This window comes from Triturus cristatus, chromosome 8 (genome assembly GCF_964204655.1).
Source record: "Triturus cristatus chromosome 8, aTriCri1.1, whole genome shotgun sequence".
Lineage (NCBI taxonomy): Eukaryota > Metazoa > Chordata > Amphibia > Caudata > Salamandridae > Triturus > Triturus cristatus.
The window spans coordinates 1,146,501,828-1,146,514,089 of NC_140591.1; positions in this window are offsets into that span (position 1 = coordinate 1,146,501,828).

Here is a 12,262-nt window from a genome sequence, read left to right on the forward strand (position 1 = left end):
GTGATTGTATAACTGACTGAGTAAGTGTATCTTAGTGAATACATGGGTTAGTGAGTAATGTTTTTGATAATTTCAATGGTTTTGTACGAGTGAAATATCCAGCTAACAACAACGCCCCTGAAACCTTTGGTTTTTTCAGTGAATTTTTTAAGGTTTTTTAAATGCTAATTCCTAAATACAACGTGCCTGAAACCTATGGTTTTTTCAGTGAATATATATATAGATATAAATATATATATACGCATTTATATACATATATATATATATACGTATGTGTGTATATATATATATATTCACTGAAAAAAAACATAGGTTTCAGGGGCATTATAGTTAGCTGGATATTTCCCTCGTACAACACCCTAGACATTCCCCTGTTATAGTTAGTTCAGCTAACTATAACTCGCGCCCCGCAATGCACTGCTGATGACGTCACATATTACATCACTCATGACATGGTCAGTGACATCACTGATGACATCTCAAATGACATCACTGATGACATCACTGATGAAGTCATCCAGTGAGTCTGTGTTTCTGTAAAGTTTTAATATGTTTAATATATATAGGGAAAGGCATGTTGAAGAATGAGTGGGTGTATGAGTGTGTGAATGGATGATTTTCTAGGTGTGTAACTGACTCTATAAGAGAGTCATTAAATGTATCTTACTGCAGACTAGTGACTAAACTGTGTGAATGTCTGTATGTGTCTGTGTGTTGGTGTATAAGTGGCTGCATGGTTTTGTGAATAGCTATATGAGTGTCTATATGGGTTATTGATTGGTTGTCTGAGTATCTATATGGGTGTCTGAGTGTTTGTGTGGGTAGGGTGTGTGTGACTCTGTGCATAGATGTGTGAGTGGGTGATTCTATGGGTCCAATGTTATAAGAGTGCAACCGTGATCGACTGTATGGTTGGGTGAGTGTATGTATGGGTTTGTTAGTGATTGAATATATATCTCAGTTGTACATGTGTCAGTAACTACATATGTGAAACACAGTGTATAAGTGTGTAAGAGTATATAACTATCTATATGTGAGAGTGTGTGATTGCGGGAGTGGCTGTTTGGATGAGTGTGTGCTTGTATCAGTAATTGTATAGGAGCGTCAGAATTTGTTAATATTTTCATGAGTAAGTGAACTTGAGTGTGTTTATCTGTATAGGTGAGTAAATTGGACTGTGATTAATTATTTGCATGACTGACTAGGTGTGTCAGTACCTCAATGGATGATTGGCGGTGTGTGAGTGTTTATATAGGTGTATAAATGCATATGATAGTCCTGTACGGAGTGACTGTAAGTATGAGTGACTGTACAGGTGAGTGAGTGGAGATGTAAGTAGACCTAAGAGTCAATGAGTGGGTATGTAGTTATTGGTTTGGAGTATCTATGGTTTTCAAAATGGCCGTCTGAAATTTTGAGTCGGTGTATCAAAGGTTATATTAGGGTGTGAGAAGATGCACTAATTTGTCACATGGATGACGTCATCAGTGATGTCATCAGTGATGTCATTTGAGATGTCATCAGTGATGTCACTGACCATGGCATGAGTGATGTAATATGTGACGTCATCAGCAGTGCATTGCGGGGGCGCGAGTTATAGTTAGTTGAACTAACTATAACGGGGGAATTTCTAGAGTTTTGTACGAGGGAAATGTCCAGCTAACTATAAAGCCCCTGAAACCTATGTTTTTTTCAGTGAATTTCAAAGGTTTTTTAAATGCCAATTCCTAACTATAACGCCCCTGAAACCTTTGTTTTTTTCAGTGAATTTCAAAGGTTTTTTAAATGCCAATTCCTAACTATAACGTTCAGGAAACCTATGTTTTTTTCAGTGAATTTCAAAGGTTTTTTAAATGCTAATTCCTATCTTTAACTTATCTCTGAAGATATCATGTTTAATGATTTTGATTGGATTTCTATATTTGTCAAATTCAGTGTGTCAAATTCATTAGTTTTTTTTTTAAATACTTTTTTATCACAATTTTTTAAACGTATTTTTTTAATTTATTCTTTTGAAAATTAAAAAATATTATTTGAATTTAATGGGTTTTTCAAACATATTTTTTGATATTTTTTCAAAATATTGTTTTAACTATATGTTCAAAACTTTATTTTATATATATTTTTTCCATGTTTTTGGATCCGCGCACCCTAAGCGCACCGTTCCCGATCCCTACGCGATAGCATCCATGCGTGGTATGCGTTGGGTACGTGTTTAGTGCGCGATCACAATGCGACCGGTACGCGACTCCCAGCCTATACACGACACGTTCGATGTACGTAACGCGACGTTTACGCGCTTCCGCGATGCGTCATCTGTGTCTATGACGTGGTAGGTGCGCGGATCCCGTGAAATATTTAACATTTTAAAAAACATATATATATGTATTTCATGTGAATATTAATTGAAGACAAACCCTAAAGTAGTCTTAAAACTAATATATTTTTACATCTAATCCAATAATCTTTTTAAATTGAATTTCGCGTATGCGCGCTGGGTGCGCGCTGCGTACGCGTTAGGCCTGGGCGAAAGTTTTGTTCCGAAATTGCGATAATTTGACATTTTCGCGTTCCGCGGAGAGCGTGAAAATGTCAAAAATTCCGGTTTCCGCAGCTTGGCGATAATTTGTTGCTTGCTCGCGCTGTAAAATAATACATTCTCGCGCGCGCGCGATTGCCTTACCTGAATCCCTGCGTTCGCCGACAAGTTTTCTTGATCCGGTCGCGTTCTCCATGAGATGTTGTATTGTTTTTAGCCATTTGCGCTATCTTGCGACAGTTCGCGCCCGCAGTGACGTCATGCGTCGCGCGATCACGTCTTTCTTCTCGCGATTATGCACCGCGAGACAACTCAAAACAAGATGGCCGCGCCCGCAAGCATCCACATGGGTAAGTTGGCGACCCGCAACCATGCAGAAAATCTCGCGAACATGTTAAAAAGTTAATTTCGCAAATTCCGCCCACCCCTAGTGCGCAGATCCCATGTGTCCTGCAAAAAAAGAGATTTGATTGGTTCATTACACTTCCTATTCTAACTATTGAAAGACCCCACCCATTTCAATCATTCTTTGAGCTTCTTTGGAGGAACATCTCACACCTTAGAACTAGAAGAAACTTTTTGGGGAAGATTTCCACAGCTGCAATTTTTCTGAAGACAATGGCTTCTGCACAGCAGCCACCATCAAAATCAGACCATTCGTCCGATGAGGAATTTTTTGTGGAACCTCCACGCCCAGAAAGAGACACCTCTGTAGTGTGGAATTTTTTTTCCTTCCCAGAAGGACAAAATAAAACTAATTCAACTAAAGTGACATGTAAAATACGAAGGGAGGCCGCGTGGGGTGGGGGTGGTCGAAGGGGGAGGGTCCAGGGGGGGTATATAAACAAAAACATTTTTCCACAGTACACTTTCAGATTTTATTTTATTTCTGTCTTTGTTTATCAGTTTTTTTTTATGAAAAAGCTTAAATTTATTGGTAACTTATCACACGTTGCATTATGGCTAATACAAGGATAAGAATAGGTACATATAATGTCTGTGGCCTCAATAACTATGATAAGCGGAAGAAGATTCAGGCTGAATTAAAAATTATTAATCCTGGGGAGGAGCCTAGCGCGTGACCAAGATGGCTGCGTGAGCTTTGAGCTCCCGGGACCCTCGCGCCCTCCGTCAATTATCCTGTTCTTCATCCTGTCATCTATGCACGGTATCTTGCAGATGAGTCATCGTGGGGACGATTGACGCTGTCCGGGCCAAAATCGCCCGCCGGGGACCGGAGTTGTGGACGATGGCGGATTGAGGCCTACATCCGAGGGATGCCAGGGGCTCGCGTTGGCAAGATGCCCGGCCTCTAATTGAACAACAGCGGGCCAGCGGGGTGTGAACGGGCGGATGGAGACCGTCGCACTTTCACTTTCACTTTCTAGCCCTGTGTTGGCTCCGGCCTGAGAGCGCTTCTTGAGGCTCCACTGACATCTGGAGGACTCGTGCCCGCCCTGGTCGTTGAGTGACGGTCCGGCCTGTCTCAACTAGCTGGGTGAGGGACGTTTCTCCGTAACTGTCTACATCGAGTCTGCAATGTCGGCCAAAGCAGAGGCTGACAAGCCGAAACTCAAGGCAACCAGGCGGGGAGGTTATACCCAGTCCAACAATATGGATCGATATGCCCAGCAGAAGGGGTCCCCTGGTGGATCGGGACAATCGCTGGAAGTACAGAAAGCTGACCCGGCCCCGGCCTCGGAGCTGTCGTTGCAGGATGTTATGGGGGCTATAGAGGGGATGCAAACATCGATCGGGCGACAGTTTGATGCCTTGGCACAAAAAGTGGATACTATTTTGGTCGATGTTAACTTGATACGCGCGGATTTGGCCAAAACCAATGAGTGGGTCAAGTCCCTGGACCTCAAGACTACTGGCCTTGTGGATGATGTTTTGGGACTGCAAGCGGAGGTCGAGAAACTGCGGACTGCTAGTGATCTGTCTGCCCGTCGGCTGGAGGAATTTGAAGGTCGGGCCAGGCGCAACAACGTGCGCATTACTGGTGTCCCGGAATCCTCGGAGGAGCGCTCAGTGGACCTCCTCGTCGAAGACTTGGTGGTGAACCATCTCGGGCCTAAGGGCCTTGGAAAGTTTTTTGCAGTAGAACGTGCTCACAGGGTACCTGGCGGGAGGCCTAAGGTGGGAGCTCCCCCAAGGCCGATTGTCGCCCGGATTTTTCATTTTCGAGATCGGGACGCTATCCTGCAAGCGTCGAGGGTGGCGGGCCCGGTTCCTTTTCAGAATGCCTCTGTGAACTTCTATCCTGACTTCACCCAGATGGTGCAGAAGCAAAGGCAGTCTTTCCTGGGGGTTAACAGACGCCTTAGGGAGATGGATTTAAAATACGCTATGCTTTTCCCTGCCAGACTGCGTGTGGTGTATGAGGATCGGACTTTCTTCTTCGACTCGCCTGAAATGGCCGGAGAGTGGTTGGACGCTCTGCCACGGAGGCGGACCAGCGGGGACTGTACCACGGGAAAGAACAGTGACCGGGCTGAGCAGGAGTGATGCCCCGTGTGTTGGGTCTATTTATTTTTGCCCCGGACAATGACTTGTGGCTAACTGCAGTAATGAGGGGGTGGCAGAGGGCCGTTCGGAGCTCTTTCCTCCCTTGGGGTTCTTTTTGTAGATTTGTTTTTGATAGGGCGACAGGCCCACTGCAAGTTGGGGGGGCTTTGTAAGCTGACGCAGGGGTGCAGGGAGGGGGGTGGACATGGGGTGTTGGGGTGGTTGTTGGGGGGGTTTTTCTTGCAAGGCGTAGTAATTGTTGTCCGGATGGTTTGGTGGTGGTTTTTCGGGGGGGGTGAAGGTCTCTTGGGGTTTGGGGATGGGGGGTAGGGGCCTCAATATTATTAGCTGGAATGTTAATGGCTTGGGTGATCGTATTAAGCGGGGGATCGTCTTACAATTCCTGAAGCGGGCCTCGCCTGACATTGCCCTATTGCAGGAGACACATCTTATAGGCAATATGTGCTATGCACTCAATAGAAAGGGCTACAAATTAATTGCCCACTCGGGCTTTTCATCGGGCTCCAGGGGAACGGGCATACTAGTGCGAGCCTCACTGCCACTAGAGGTTGATTCCACCATTGTTGACGATAGGGGGCGGTTCGTAGCTGTGGCGGGGAGGGTAGAAAGTTGGTATTGGTTTCTGTGTATGTTCCTCCGGCCCTGCAGGCCTCCACGTTTGCGGATCTGGGCAGAGCCTTGTTGGAACTCCCTGAGGGACTTTTGGTGGTGGGGGGAGATTTCAATGCTGTTGGTTCTGGGCTGCTCGATAGGCACTCGCCCAGGGATACCGGGGGGGGCTAAGAAGTGGCTTCCTGATTTCATAGACACTTTTGGCTTTGTGGACTGCTGGAGGCTCCGGCACCCCACTCAGAGTCAGTATACCTTTCACTCCGGGGCGCATGGGAGTCTTTCCCGGATTGATTATGTGCTCACCCTGGCTGCGAATGCCTCGCTAGTTTCTGAGGCTAGGCATATGGCACGCAGCATATCTGACCACTCTCCGGTGTGGGTCCATTTTGATATTGGCCGGGTGGGAGGGGGTAGGGTTGCTCCCATTAACCCCTGGTACTTCCGTGACCCCAAGACGCGCAGGGCGCTGCTGAAGGCGGTTGATAAAAAAAAAAAAAAAAAAAAAATATTAATCCTGATATTATCTGTATGCAGGAGACGCATATCTCTTGGTCTTACAGGCAGAAATGAGCTGATCTGGGATATACTACACTTGCTACCTCTAAACAATCTGATACGACGCGAGGGGTGGATATTTTAGCACGACCCTCTCTAGTTTTCTCAGGGCGTTCTTTGGTAGATATCCATGGCCGGTGGGCAATCCTCGAATGTTTAGGGGGGGAGACAAGATTTACCCTATGTACTATATACGGCTCCAATTTAGATGAACCGGACATTTTTAACTATCTAAATGGGGAACTTGCTCTTTGGCCCCCTCCACTAATACTCTGCGGAGATTTGAATATTCATTTATCTGGTGATTGGGCTTGCTCTTCCTCGTATGTCTATAAGGGTCGTAAACCCAAAATTTTTCAAGCTCTTCATAATTTAATGGACGATCATAGGTTGGCGGATGTCTGGAATATGATTCATCCGCAAGATCCTGGGTATACTTTTTTTTCTCCACCTCATAGTAAACTATTTCGCTTAGATTATTTTTTTGTACCTGTTGCTTGGGCTCCTAGCACTCAAATTCAAATCTTCTCGAGATTATTGTCTGACCATGCCCCCTTAGTCATTTCCCTCATAATGTTGCTATTTCTAGAGGTGTAAAGGCCTTCTCCTTTGACAGGAAACTGCTATATGATCCTCTTTTCTTGGGTCATGTGAAAAAATGGATTCAGAACTTTTTTCTGTGTAATCGTGGTTCTGCTTCCCCTGCGGGTGTGTGGGATGCTTTTAAGGCCTGTTTTCGGGGTGAGGTCCTCAGTTATGGATTATTTGTTCAAAAGTCACTCAAACAAAAAATGCTAGAGCTTTTTTCTCATCTACGGAACGCTGAACTTGACCTCGCTACCCAGCTACGTGCAGCAGTGGATCCCAAGGAAAGCCTAGCAAAGCTTGCCCAATGCAAGGCTAATATTAACCTTGTATGGGCCCAGGAGATCGCACTTAAACATCATCTTTACCGGAGACAGCTCTATGAATTCGGTGAATCCTCAGGGAGATTCTTAGTAGGCCTGGGCGGTAAATTCCGTTCCGCTCGCGGAATTTGCGGAATTTGGGTAATTTCGCGTTCCGCGGAGAATGCGAAATTGCCCAAAATTCTGCTTTCCGCGACTTCGCGAAATTTTTTGCTTGTTCGCGTTCTCAAAATGCGTGTTCGCGAGATATATCTCCCCGAGCACGCAAACAGCAATTGTGAACTGGAAAAAGCATCGCGAACAAGCAATTCCGTGTGTTTGCGGAATTTCTGCGTGTTCACTGAGATTTTTTACCGTTTCGCGGAGATTTGCGTAACGCGATTACGCAAATTCCGCCCAACCCTAATTCTTAGCCCAAAGAATACGTGCCAAAAGTCAGGCTTCAAAGATTAATGCTATCTATGATGCTCAAGGTACTCTAGTTCATGATCCCCAGACTATTATGAAGGTGTTTCACCACTTTTATTCTGAGTTATATAGCCAACCGAATATCGGTGACCTTCCTCTGGATCTGGGGCTACCTGCATTGAATTGGGAACAGCTAGATCCGGTAGATGTAGAGAAAATGGATATGCCGTTCACTTTTCAGGAAATTGATCAGGCATTACTTAAAATGCCTTCGGGCAAGGCTGCTGGGCCAGATACCCTCCCTATGGAGGTTTATAAGGTATTTTTCCATGAACTGCGAGAGGATATGTTGAATACTTTTGTGGCGGCTAGACAGGCATCCTCTCCTCAATCTTGGGACGAAGCGCACATCGTTATATTTCATAAAAAGGGGAAGCCTCCTGACCAGCCGGGATCTTATCGTCCCATCTCTCTGGTTAATTGCGACGGTAAATCATATGCCAAACTCCTTGCCAATCGAATGGCCCCGCTTGTCGCTGGATTGGTTTCATTGCAGCAGCATGGGTTTGTTCCTGGTCGGGGTACAGTTGACCATGTTAGCCGGGTTGTTGCTCTTCTCGACGTCGCGCAGGTGGAGTCCAGGTCTCTGGGTCTCGTCCTGCTCGACGCCGAGAAGGCTTTCGACCGGGTTGCATGGAGTTTCCTCTGGGAGATAATGGTGCGTATGGGGTTTGGGGGTGGTTTCATCCGCGCTCTTCTGGTCTTCTATCAGGCTCCTACTGCGAAGATATGTGCAATGGGAATCAAATCGGAGGTGGTTCAGATCTGCAGAGGGACCCGTCAGGGTTGTCCCTGCTCTCCTCTTCTTTTTGTGTTTTATATTAATCCCTTTGTGAAAATGCTGGAATTAAACACCCAGATCCCCCCTTTTGTTGTTCAGAACTTGCCCTATATGGTTTTTGCTTATGCGGACGATATCACTGTGGTTATTTCCAACCTTGATACTGCCTTGCCGGTCATCGAACAGCTTGCTGACTCCTTTGGTAGACATTCTGGTTATAAGTTAAATACTGCCAAGACTCAATGCCTCTGTACGAATCCAGCCACAGCATCCGATCCCAGGGTAGTGGAGGAAGTGGTGTACCTTGGCATCAAGATTAGATCTAATTTGAACGACATGATTTCAGTTAACTGGAATGATATCTTGGATAAAACTAAGTCTACCTTGGATTCTTGGCAGAGTCTTCATCTTTCTCTTGTGGGCAGATCCAACCTGCTAAAAATGGTTATTTTACCAAGAGTACTTTATTTCTTTCACGCTGTCCCCTTACTAATCAAAAAGCCTCAGATTCGGCAGCTTCAGTCAGTATGCGAAAAATACCTGTGGGCTCCTGGAAAGATTCGAAGAGCCTCCCATTTGATGACGCTACCATTTGCTCGTGGTGGATGGGCTGTCCCTGATTTTGCATTATATCAAATGTCATGTTTACTTTTGAAGATTCGTATCCTTCTTACAGGGGAAGAAGTTGGTAATCCCGCAGAAGCCCCTACTATCTACCAGATGGCTCTTGGTTGTTTTGCTAAGAATTGTTTGCAAATTGAAGTTGAAGGCAGTTATTACAAACGCACACGTTTTAAAATTATTGCCTCAGCCTTTTCTGTTTGGAAAAGCCTCAAAAAGATGTTTCATATTCCCAAATACACAGTGTATACTCCTCTTGCTGCACCTCATTTGTTACCTCCAATTTTTTGTGACTCAATAGTGCGCCAATGGCACACCAAAGGGATTATACGGCTAGGGGCTTTCGTTTCTACAGAGGGTGTCTGTCTTTCTTTTGATTAACTTAAAAAGAAATTTGATTTAGTCAACATCCAATTTTTTAATTCCTTCAGATTCTGGATTTCTTGCAGAAACACACTTCTCACCTTGTTTCCATTCGTATTATAGATGCTGTAAGATCTCAATTACGAATAGGTTCCATCTACCATATATTATTGGATTCTAGATTAGATGACCTCGATAAAACAAATGCGAAGTGGAGTACTTGGCTTTCATCTCCCTCTATCCATATCGAAGATTCTATTGGTATTGCTCATAAGAGTTTTTATTCTGCTTCGTTAAAAGCCCAGCACTTTAAAACTGTATTTAATTTATATCACACTCCTGCGGTTTTCATGAAATGGGGCAACGCCCTACAAGCTTCAAAATCTGGGGAATGTTTTAGCTGTCAAGTAGGCAATGCCGATATAGTACACATTTTCTTTTCTTGCCCCTCTTTACGTCCTCTTTTTAACCAAATTGAAAGTTTTTTGTTTTACATCTTAGGCAAACCTATCTCTGTTTCCTCAAGTATGATTTTATTAGGGATAGATGGGGTTTTATCTGTGGGACAACCTCTCTGTAAATTTTGATATGTTTTGTTCATTATTTCGGCTGTAACCCGACTTTCCATTGCTACTGCCTGGTTACAACCTGAGGCCCCGAAGTTTGATTTATGGCGGGCCAAATTATTTAATCTTTATAATCTAGAAATCAGTATATACTCGCTGAAAAAAACACGTAAAAAGAAATTTGGTACAGCTATTTGGCAACCATTAATTGATTATTTTTCTGATTAGTTTTTTTTTTTTCCTTCTTTCTCCCTTAGCTGTTGTTGGAAAAGTCAATTGTACTGTATGTTTTTTTTTGTTTGTTTTTGTATATATGTACATGTGGAACATCAAAACAAAAAAAAAAAAAAAAAAACAAAAAAGAAATGCGGGTTTACAAATTACACAGTTGACTAAAAAGCCAAGACTGGTTGAAGGTTTTACTCTTGATTTAGGTCACTTGGCAGTTGTGTACATATTCCTAATATCTCAATCTGAGTCGGTGGAAGAATACTCGCCTAATTGTTTTATGTAGTGCTAAATATGTTAACATGTGGCCATTAAAAATGCTTTCTCTGAGATAAAAAAAAAAAAAATGTCAAAGAGTGCTTTCCAGAGGAGATCCATCAAAAAAATTCTCTTGTGGGACTGCGAGTATGTTAAAACACCTGAAGACTCTGCATCCCGTGAACCTGGCCAAGCAGGAATGCAGAAGACTCCAACAGCAGCCTCAGCCAGCAGTGGCAAGCACTTCTGCAGCATCACCACCAAGCACTCACCCGGACATACGTCCAGAATTTGGAAAACTAAAAATTAGTTGCATTAAATGCAACATACTACTATGTTACGGTGAGCAGTCAATTGAACTAATCTGCCGAGCGCAGCAAAACCACAAGTGCTAAACTTGTGTTTATTTTTTTTTGGGCAGAAGTTGACTGTTTTGTTCCTCCTGTTGTCTTTTTTTCCTTTTGAAAAAAACTAAAAAATAACAAAATTGTTCCAAAAAATTCAAAAAAAAATTAAAAAACAAAAAAGAAGAAAAAAAAAAGCTCTTCTAAGAACTAACTTTCCTGGTTTAAAATGAGAGCCAACTTTCTTTGTTAGTGTGTGAAAGTTTAGATGAATGTATGCGTAGTACGTAATTGACTGAATGAATGCATTAGTAGCGTGTGGTGAATGTATAAGTGCAGAACTATGAGGAAGTACTGCAGCATCACACAGTAACCTCTTTAACTGCAGTGTGCTGTAGTACTTCCGAAGCACAGGGATGCAACATATGTACATAAATATGTTGCAAATCTATGCTTCTCTCTGCACGGCTGCTTAAACTGCAGCCATGTGGTGACACAGGAACCCTTGCAACATAGTGCAAGGATATCTGTGTCATGTGCTGTTTGTTTTTCTTCAGGAAGACACACCTTCCTGCACAAAAACAATGAGCAAATGCATTTTTCTCCTTCAGTGTATGCTGAACATTTCAGCATGCATTGAAGATATAAAAATGTGGAGAAATTAAAACAATTCTCCTTGTTGTGCTTTCCTCACCAATTTTAGAATGGTGCAGCATTCACACACATATCGAGATTTATGATTTCTGATAAATCTAGACATGTATCTTGTTCTATGAGTATTAAGTGCAATAATGCACAACAACACTTATAGAACACCCTTTCAACACAAAGTGGTGTGCATGATGAGGTTGTATTTACATGGAGTATAAAAAGTGCACAGAGTGCCTTTTCCTCTCTTTGTAAATATGAAAGAGTATCTTGCACAATAACTATGTTACAAAAAGTGACATATTTCCGTTTTTAAAATTCCTTGCGAATGATAGAAGGCAAGCACAGAGTTTTGTCTGCAAAGATGTTCAAAGAAGAATGATTGAAATAATTGTGGTCCTTCAATAGCTAAAATGGGAAATATTATGAACCCCTCAAATCTCTTTTTTTGCAGGTCACATGATATCTGATTATGGTCAGATTTCAAAACTACATAGGTATAAACATGGTGTTTTTAGAAACGTGTTTCAACTTTGTAGCTTCTTGCAGACCTCCTCATTCTGTATATTGAGACTTAGTTAAGCTTACCTTCACAGTAATAGGAATAAAAAATTGTATACATTTTTTTCAGATTTTCATTCCAATCTAAATTCATATAAATTGCTTATTTTAAAATTTGGATCTCTGAAAGAAAAGGAAAAAACAATTATAACATGTAATAATACATTTTTTACAACACAGCATAATTTCCACAAAGTAATTTGTTTGACTTTTTTACTGTTCTCAGAATATATTAAATTTCACTAAAAATAGTGATTTCAATCGTACTCATCACTTAACAG